This window comes from Furipterus horrens, unplaced genomic scaffold, assembly GCF_987537825.1.
Source record: "Furipterus horrens unplaced genomic scaffold, mFurHor1.1.pri manual_scaffold_5, whole genome shotgun sequence".
Lineage (NCBI taxonomy): Eukaryota > Metazoa > Chordata > Mammalia > Chiroptera > Furipteridae > Furipterus > Furipterus horrens.
The window spans coordinates 60,361,861-60,371,411 of record NW_028327175.1 but is presented as its reverse complement, the minus strand read 5'-3'; the positions used below and the strand labels follow the sequence as shown (position 1 = coordinate 60,371,411).

General features: G+C 34.6%; 2 non-coding genes across 2 annotated transcripts; both read left to right on the top strand.

The window, feature by feature from the left end:
• Window positions 1-3,162: 3,162 nt before the first annotated feature.
• On the top strand, window positions 3,163-3,324 carry LOC150008704 (U1 spliceosomal RNA). The gene has a single exon (XR_016511501.1). It is a non-coding gene; the product is annotated as a U1 spliceosomal RNA (small nuclear RNA).
• Window positions 3,325-4,486: 1,162 nt separating this feature from the next.
• On the top strand, window positions 4,487-4,646 carry LOC150008703 (U1 spliceosomal RNA). Its single transcript, XR_016511610.1, has one exon. It is a non-coding gene; the product is annotated as a U1 spliceosomal RNA (small nuclear RNA).
• Window positions 4,647-9,551: the final 4,905 nt, after the last annotated feature.

Genomic DNA, 9,551 nt, shown 5'->3' with positions numbered 1-9,551 from the left:
TGACCTCTTATTACACTTAATGTTTAAAATATTGCACAAACTGTATAGTATTTTATGTATTGATGCTAAATAATATTTATAATATCTAATGTGATAAGTCACTTTTTTATTTCATAATCCTACATAATTTCTTCTAAAACCTTTTTCAAGTTTACTTTTTTATTAAGCTTTATAATACCAAGTTCAATTTTGATTTAATTATTATATTGCAATCTTTTTTATATATATATATTACTTAGAAGTTGTATTTTTAGTAATATAAAATGGTACTTTCCAGGAATGTGTTCTATACTTCCAATTATCCAAATGTTCATTTAAATCTTCCAGTGAAAGAAATATGTACTTTCAATATGATATTTCTGTAAATAACAAAATTAAACTTTATCCCTAAATATTTTATACATTTCTTATCTGATAAACATCTCCCTTACAATAAGTTAACGAACAAGACAGTAACAGAAGATTAGATACATAGAACAGACTGACAGCTGCTGGAAAGGAGTGGGTTTTGGGGGTCTGATGAAAGATTTTGAAGGGATTAACCAAAGAACATTTATGTGCAACCCATGGACATGGGCAACAATGAGGAGATTGGCTGAGGATGGGGAGAGGGTGGGACTGGGTGAGGAAGGGGAAGGGGAGAAAAGTGCGAAAAACTGTAACAGCTTAAACAGTAATAAAAAAAGACAAAAAAATATTTTTAGCTACTGTTAATTACTGGAACATCGTCGTCGTTGGCAGCCGTCCGTCTCGAGAGACGATGGTGTAGCTTCTTAAGAGTCTATCTGCACCGCCGAGAATGGCTGTGCAGTCCGACTCGGGAGTGACACGGTATCTGTCTCCTCCCGTGTTGAATCGACATCTTGCGATGACGCTGGAGTGTCCTCTCCAGTGAAGCTGAAGCTACAGAGCCTGGGCAGGGTGATATGGAGGGTCTGCTGTTGCCCATGCAGCAGACCCCCCCTCTCTTCGCAGCTGAAGGGTCCAAGGGAAAGACGGAGTCAATACAGCTTGGCTTCAGGTGCGCCGCAGGAGTTGCCGGTGTTGACTACAACGTCAAACCGCCTTAGGGACTCCGGCTCCGGATTTTCTGTCGGGGTTTACTCCCTTAGCCTTTCCCCTGAAGAGGTATGCCACAAGGCAGCGGAGGTTTTTTGGAGTCAGAGTTTTCCTTCTCTGATGTGCCCTGACTGGAAGATCGAACCAGCGACACTTAGCTCGCAGGCCGACGCTCAATCCACTGAGCCAAACCAGCCAGAATTACTGGAACATAAATATAAGATATTTTATATCTTTGTAATACAACTAGATATATATTAGTTTATGATGAATTTACATGTATATTCTAAGTATATAAGTTTATATATGTATATACACACACTAAAATACACTCCTAGCCAGTATTTACTTTTCACTTACTTTCTTCCATATTTTTATTCTCAAGAAATATAAATGCTTTAATAATAATATATAAGTATTATTCCTGATTTTAAAATCAATCCAGTCCCTATAAGACTCTCAAAACAGCTATGTGTCTATTTTCTTTAAAAGTGCACACATGTATACTACACATACACAGAGAAGTTTCTGTATAAATGTTGCTATTCATTGCAACACTATGTTCTCTATTTAGGAAAAAAGAACTTTTAGTTTATATTGTAGCATAACATTTATTAGGATTTAGTTTCAAATTTTAGCAACTTCTTTTTAAATATCAATTAAACTAATGCATATTAATTTCTAAATTAATGATGTGATATTTATGATATTGATATGTATTCTTGAGTCTCTAAGGGGGAAAATTTCCTACTTATTTATGCTGTAGTATTTTCTAAGTATAGCACCTAAATTCAAATTTGTAGTACTTTATTTAATCATCAAGCTCTAAGATTAATAACTTTATCAATGAATTCTTATCAGTGAGATGAGTGAGATGTTGGTTTTGTCATTAAAAAAATCAAGAGAGTATTGATGTAGTATGAGAAACTGGACACTTCATGAACTTATTTTAAAGGAAAACAGGGAAGTATCAAAGACAGGAAAAGGAATGGTCCTAAAAGGCAAACATCATACAAAACTTTTTCTGAGAGCAAGTACAGTGGAAAATAGTTTCATTGGCCCTGGCTTCTGTGGCTCAGTGGATTGAGCATCGACCCGCAAACCAAGTGTCGCTGGTTTGATTCCCAGTCAGGGCATATGACAAGGTTGTGCATCAGGTCCTCAGTTGGGGGTGCAAGTGAGAGGCAACCACACAGTGATAGTTCTCTCCCTCTCTTTCTCCTTTCCCCTCTCTTTAAAAATAAATAAATAAACAAATAAATAAAGTATTCAAAAAAAAAAAAGAAAGTCTTATTGTACAGGGTGAGGCAAAAGTGGGTTTACAGTTGTGAGTACACAAAAGAACTTAATATCGTATTATTATTTATTAATTATTGTATTATTTTTCTGTATGAACAAGTGTAAACCTACTTTTGTCCCACCCTGTATTTTGTATTAAGTTAAATTATAAGCAAGAATAAATACAACCATCAGGAGTATTTTCAAGTAGCCATCTCTGTAATTGCTCTCAAAGAACAACAGTGAGCCCTTTGAAGACAAAGTGCCTTTTCCCTTGTTGTTGCTGCAAATAAAAGAACACTTTTGGGGGACTGGGTAAAAAGGGTGAAGGGATTAAGAAGTACCGATGAGTAGTTGCATAATAAACACAATAATATAAACTGCATCCTGAGGAATACTGTCAATGATATTTTGGTTACTGTATGTACATGGTGGCAGGTGGGTACTTGGGATAAGAGGGAACACTTGCAGGGTACATGATTCTCTGACCACTAAGCCATACATTTGAAACTGGGGAAAAAACAGTATTGAATGTAAACTGTATTTGAAAAAAAAAAGAATTGTACAATTGAAATCTATATAATTTTATTAACCAACATCACCAAAAAATATTTAGTTTAAAAAATGAGGACAAATGTTAACATTAAAAAAAAAAAAAAGACTGCTTTTGGAATCTGGCATTTCATTTCTGATTTTATTTTAATTTTTCCTACTTATGAAATTGCTTGAAGTAGCTTATTCTTTATATACTAAATTTTGTAGTTATTTTTCCCATAAAAATTCAATTACAGATTAACTCTCTAAATATTTCAAAACATACAAAAAATACTTACCTGGCAGGGGAGATACCATGATCACGAAGGTGGTTTTCCCAGGGCGAGGCTTATCCATTGCTCTCCAGATGTGCTGACCCCTGCAATTTCTCCAAATGTGGGAAACTCCACTGCATAATTTATCATAGTGGGAGAATATGTTCGTGCTCTCCCCTGGAAAAGCATACAAAGAAAAATGTTCTGGATTGCTATCAAATGTGTGATCATGCTTCTGAACCTTTACAAGTCAAGTGAGCTTCATCTTGTCAGTGTCTAAAATTCCTATTTAACCTACAAAACATTTTTAACGCAAAATCTTTCTTGATTCTATCTTAATCTTTGCAGGAAGTTTGTCATCCTGCCCACATTCAATTGTATCTTTGTTTCTGGTAGATATAACGGAATACATAGGTTTAAGAGCAGGGGAGGAAGTAGGGGGGTGGGACATAAATCTCAATCCTAAATCTGATATTTACTCTCAGTGTGAGACTGAATGGTTTGCTGAAGGATTGTTTTCTCTTTTGCTAAGTGGGATATTGCCACTTCCCTCGCAGAGTTGATTTGAGCCTTCTATAAAAGATGTGTTGATTCTCAACAAAATTAGCTCATCTTCATTCTTTTCTAAAACTTTAATGTTTATATGTATATTCATTAAAGAATTCTTCTCCTGTTATAATGCTTTGTCAGTCTACTTGAGGTCAAGGACTATGTTTTATTCATCCTTCTATCTCATGTCTGACTCAGTGAGTTTGGAAAATCAATTACTGTGCTCCAACCTCTGGGAATCAAAGAGACCAGAAAGTGCTTGCCCAGTTAATTCCTACATCCTTTTATGTATTTGCCTGGAGTGCTTCCTGTGGTGCTTGTACCTACTATGTATTACTCCAAATAACAATAAATGAGCACTAGTTCCTCACTAAGTGCCTTTGGTGATGTTGGAAGAAAATAAATCAATGTTGTTGCCTCATTCCATTTTGGAAAGTATATAATGAATATCTCCTATGAGCTGGTTATGCAAAGGTTTTATTCCAGTGTGTCTGATATTTATTCAGTGTCAATGTCAGTCTGGACTGTGGCTCTCAACACTGCCACTTTGACAAAGTTCCAGGAGTCTCTGTTACTGGAAAATCTGTGTGGAACTGATTACAGAGATGAAAAGTTACAAACTGAGTCCTTTCCCCCTGAAGAAAATGGGACAGTCCTGAGACTAACAACATGTACATCTTGGTCCCTAAGCTACTTCCAGTCTTCTCTCATTTTTCACAGCCCCAAACAAAATTTCTCCAAGACTTTGAAATCTCTAAGAAGAGCTATGCCAGGTTAAAAGATTTCACTGAACACCTACCTAGCAGGAAAGATACGATGATCAACAAGGTGGTTTTCTCAAGGCGAGGTTCTTCCATTGCACTCTGATGTTGGACTCCTGCAATTTCCCCAAATGCAGGAAACTCTACTGCATAATTTGTGAGAGTGGGAGACTGCATTCACACTTTTCTGTGAAAAAAAAAAAAAGAGAGAGAGAGAAATTTTCTTGAGGAAAGTACAAACAAACAGTTCTTGGGCTTTATTTCAAAGTTGGGATGATTGGATTGAAAAAATAATTGTAGGTTTATATTCATAACAAATCATTCATAGAAATCACCTTCACAGAGCAGTAAATAATCCATTTTTGTATCAGGGTGGTAATACTAGAGAGGAGAGGAAGGATAAGAAGTGACTCAGGTAATGCTGATATTATTTTGATTTGTTACAGCTGTTACTACTATTGTTTATAATAGATAATCAAAGCATCACAACATTAAAACACATTCATAATTGGATAGAAAAGGAAGCCTTTCTCTCTGCAGTTTTCTGCTTGCCTTGGGGTCAATCGGTTATTATCAGCATCAATTAAACTGTTTCTCTCTGTGTTTGTTTTGTCCAGAGCCTGCAGCAACCGTGCCATGCTCAGTTCCCACAAATAACAATCCTTCTAAAGGTCCAAATGATATGTGGCATCTAGGCTACACAAGTGCACCTGAAAAGGGGCCAGCATTTTGACTCACACACACACAGTCCTTCACACACTTCCATGTATGTTTTTACCTTTTCTTCTTAGGAGAAATGATAGGTATTTCTAATGATTAGCTTACATGTTTTAAAAAGGTCAACAGAAATCTATTTGTAAGTCTGAAGTGTGTTTTGATTATACCTAGAATTGTTTACACTGTTTCCAAGAGAATATTGTCCCAAGAGCACATGGAAATTTTATTATTCTTTTGAAATACGGTATCAAGTAATTTTCTTTCAAATTATGTTAAATGTTTTACTTATAAATATTACTTTGTTAGCATAATTGTTTAGTAGGTATGTCGCTAAGTATTCTAGTTAGTAAAGGAAATAATGATTTAATTACCAAAATTAATGCTAACCAAGAGCATTATGTAGTCCTTAATTATGTTTTAAAATAATGGTATCAATTCCTGGTATAAAACACAAAGACAATTTCTGCTTTTGATAAATTAATCAAATAATGTTAAGTAATTGTCAGTAACGTATTTCTTTGGAACTCAAATAAACATCCTCCTACTCAGTGCACTACCTGGGGAAAAATCAGTTGAAAAAAAGTCCTGTGAGGCTAAAACAGAAAATTGTACAAATCAATATATATCACCTTGAAATGGAAAGAATGAATGAATTATTACAAAACAAGAATATCTATCAAAGGAAGTAATAAATTAGAAACTAATGTAGAACAATCAGATACTATCTCTAATAGAATTGAATAATTAGATGTATAATTATTTTCCATTGAACAGTCATACAATCAATTGCCCTTTCTTGACCTTTCAGTTATGGTTAGAATCTCATTGATAAAAACTTCATAAAACAATGCCAATTAAAATCATATTTACACAGGAGCTCTGAAAGAGGTCTCAACAGACAGCTGAAACAATTAGTGCAAAAATAAATAAATAACAATTGTACTGGGTTTTAACAAGGATTAAGATAATTATCCTTGAGTCTGTATTGATTTCATTTTTTTAGGTTTTATACTTAGAATTTTCATGCAATACTATTGATTTTTTTCTCTTGATGTAAAGTTCAATAGATTTTAACACATGTACAGATTTGTGTAACCACCACCAACTATCAAGATACAGAATAGTTTCATCACAAGATTCACTTGTGCTATCTTTTTATAGTCGCTTTCCTCCTTGACCCTCCATCGGGCAACCATTAATCTGTTCCTTAAAGCTATTTTTTTTCTTTTGAAATATCATGCAAATGGAATCATACAGTATAAAACCTTCAGAAACTGACTTTTTCACTCAGCCTAATCCCTTTGAGATTCACCTGAGTTGCTGCATATACAGTAGTTCCCCCTTATCCACGGTTTCACGTCAGCAGTTTCACTTTTCCCAGATTCAGCTACCAGCCCTCAACCAAGGTTCAAAAATATTAAATGGATAATTCTAGAAATAAACCCTTCATAACTTTTAAATCGCATGATGAAATCCCACAGTGCCCCACGCCATTTTGCTCAGGTTGTGAGTCACCCCTGTGTCCAGCATATCCACGCTGTATACTCTATCCACCCATTAGTCACTGAGTAGGTGCCTCAGTTTCAGATCAATTGTCTTGGTATCACAGTGCTTGTTTCAAGTAACCCTCATTTTACTTAATAACAGCCCCCAAATGCAAGAGTAGAGATGCTGGAAACACAAATGGGCCACAGAGAGGCTATAAAATACTTACTTTAAGTGAAAATGGGACAGTCCTCAATGTAAGGACAGAGAGAAATCTTAGGCTGAGGTTGCTAAGATCTATGGTAAGAACAAATCTATATGTAAAATTTGTGAATAAGTAAAAGAAATGTGTGCTAGTTTTGCTGTTACCCTCAAACTGCAAAAGTTACAGCCACAGTGCATGATAAGTGCTTAGTTAAGTTGGAAAAGGCATTGAATTTGGGGGTAGAAGACATGAACAGAAAATATATCCTGACTGACAGCAATGTGTCTCACCAGAAAGCATTGAGCCTATACAAAGACTTCAACAATGGATCCCTGAAATGAGTGAGCCAAGACATTTACTGCAAGGGATGGTCACAGAGATTTGGCATTTTATCATCATACATTATGACAAGGGGGATGAGTACAGTACAAAAAGATATTTTGGGAGAGACAGAATGAGACCACATTCACGTAACTTTTATCATAAGCTATTAATCATTCTATTTTATTATTAATAATTGCTGTTAATCTCTTATGGCACCTAACAAACTTTATCATAGGTATGTATGCATAAGAAAAAACACAATTTAGTATATATAGGGTTTGGTACTCTCTGTGGTTTCAAACATCCACTAGAGGTCTTGGAATGTATCTCCTCCAGTTAAGGGGGTGTCGCAATAACAGCAGTTCTTTTTTTCTTGCTGATTAGTATCCCATTGTATGAATATGCACAGTTTGTTCATCCATTCATCCATTGAAAGACATTTGGGTTCTTTTTGGTTATTTTTTGTTTTGTGCTTGCAAATATGAATAGAACTGCTATAAACATTTGTGCACAGATACTTGTGTGAAAATTGGTTTTCAGTTCTCTAGGTTTTATAGCCAGGAGTGGGACTGCTGAGTCACATGGGAAGTACTATGTGTAAATTTATAAGAAATTGACCAAATGTTTTTGGTGTAGTTATACCGTTTTGCATTCTCACCAGCAATATATCATCTCCACTTTTACTGAATGCTTGCCAGCCCTGACTATAGTTAATCTTTTTTTCTTTTAATGTAGTAGTTGTAAGAGTTGGGGAGTGGTAACTTATTTTAATTTGCCTTCCCCTAATGGCTAATGAGGTTGAACATATGCTATTTGCCATCATTGTATTTCTTTTTTGCAAGTGTTTGTTCAAGTGTTAAGACTAATTTTTTGTAATTGACTTTTTATTGTATTTTTTCTATTACCATTTATCCCTCTAATACCCCAGCCCCAGCAGTCACCACACTGTTGTCCATGTCCATGAGTCTTTTTTCCTTTTTGCTCAATCCTTCCATCCCCTAAACACCCCAGGTAGCTGTCATCCTGCTCTCTATCTGTGAGTCTGTCTCTGTTTTGCTTGTTAATTTGGTTTGTTTATTAGATTTCACATATGAGTGAAATCATACGGTATCTGTCTTTCTCTGACTGGCTTATTTCACTTAGCATAATGCTCTCCAGGTCCCTCCATTCTGTCTCAAAGGGGAGAATTTTCCTCTTTTTGATGACTGAGTAGTATATTATGGGACATTTACGCAATGGAATATTACTGATCAATTTTTAAATGTCTAGTTTGTCTCCAGATTATTGAATTTTGAGTGTTATTTGCATGTTCTGAATACATTTTATTTATTAGATGTAAAATTGGCAAATATTTTACCCAATCTGTAGCTTGTCTTCATTTTCTTAAAGTGTCTTTCACATAGCAAGTTTTTAATTTTGGTAGTCTAATTTATATTTTTCTTTTATAAATCATGTTTTTAGTGTAATATTTAATACTTCATCCACTGCCAACTATAAGTCTCGTATTTTCTTCTAAAAGTTTTATGGTTTTATGTTTTGTATTTAGATTCATGATCCATTTTGAGTGAATCTTTGTATAAGGTGTGAGGTTTAAGCTAAGGTTTATTTATTTTTTCCCATTCCTTTTATCCAATGGTCTGTCCCTTTACCAATGCCACACTGTCTTGAACACTGTAACTATATAATGAGTCTTAAAATCAAGTTAATGTGATTCCTTCAAATCTATTTTATTTCATCAGATTGTTATAAATAAATATTTGAGTAAACACATAAACGGAGAAGAAGGACTAAACCTTACTTACAGAATAATTAAAAATAATATAAAAGAAATGAGGAAAATATAAAATCACCATTGACCACCACAGTAATAATTGCAATAGGCAATATTCATTGATGAATGCTAAAATTGTTAGTGAGCAAAACATTAACAAGAAACAGGATAGTTGCTTGGTTTCTAGGTATCCTCCTAAAATATTTGTGTTGATATGGTGGTTTTTTAACAAATATTTTCAAACTGTTTGATACTCCTTTCTGAACGATGTTTCTCCTCCCCTCAGATGTAATCTGGATTTAGTGACTCACTTATAACAAATAGAATATAGAAATGTAAAATCATAATTTTACAGTGTAGAAACCTGGAAGACAGCACTCTATTGAAGTGATCATGGTTAGTATCACCAGAAAAAGTCTTTTTTTTTTTTTTTTTTTAGAAAAATTCTTGTTGTTATTAAATACTCTGTCTGATACGTTATAGAGAAAAGGGCACATTGCCTCTGGGATATACTTTCCAAAAATGCATAACCTCAATCTAACCTCAAGAAAAACATCAGACAAACCCAAATGGCTATAAAATATTGACCAGGA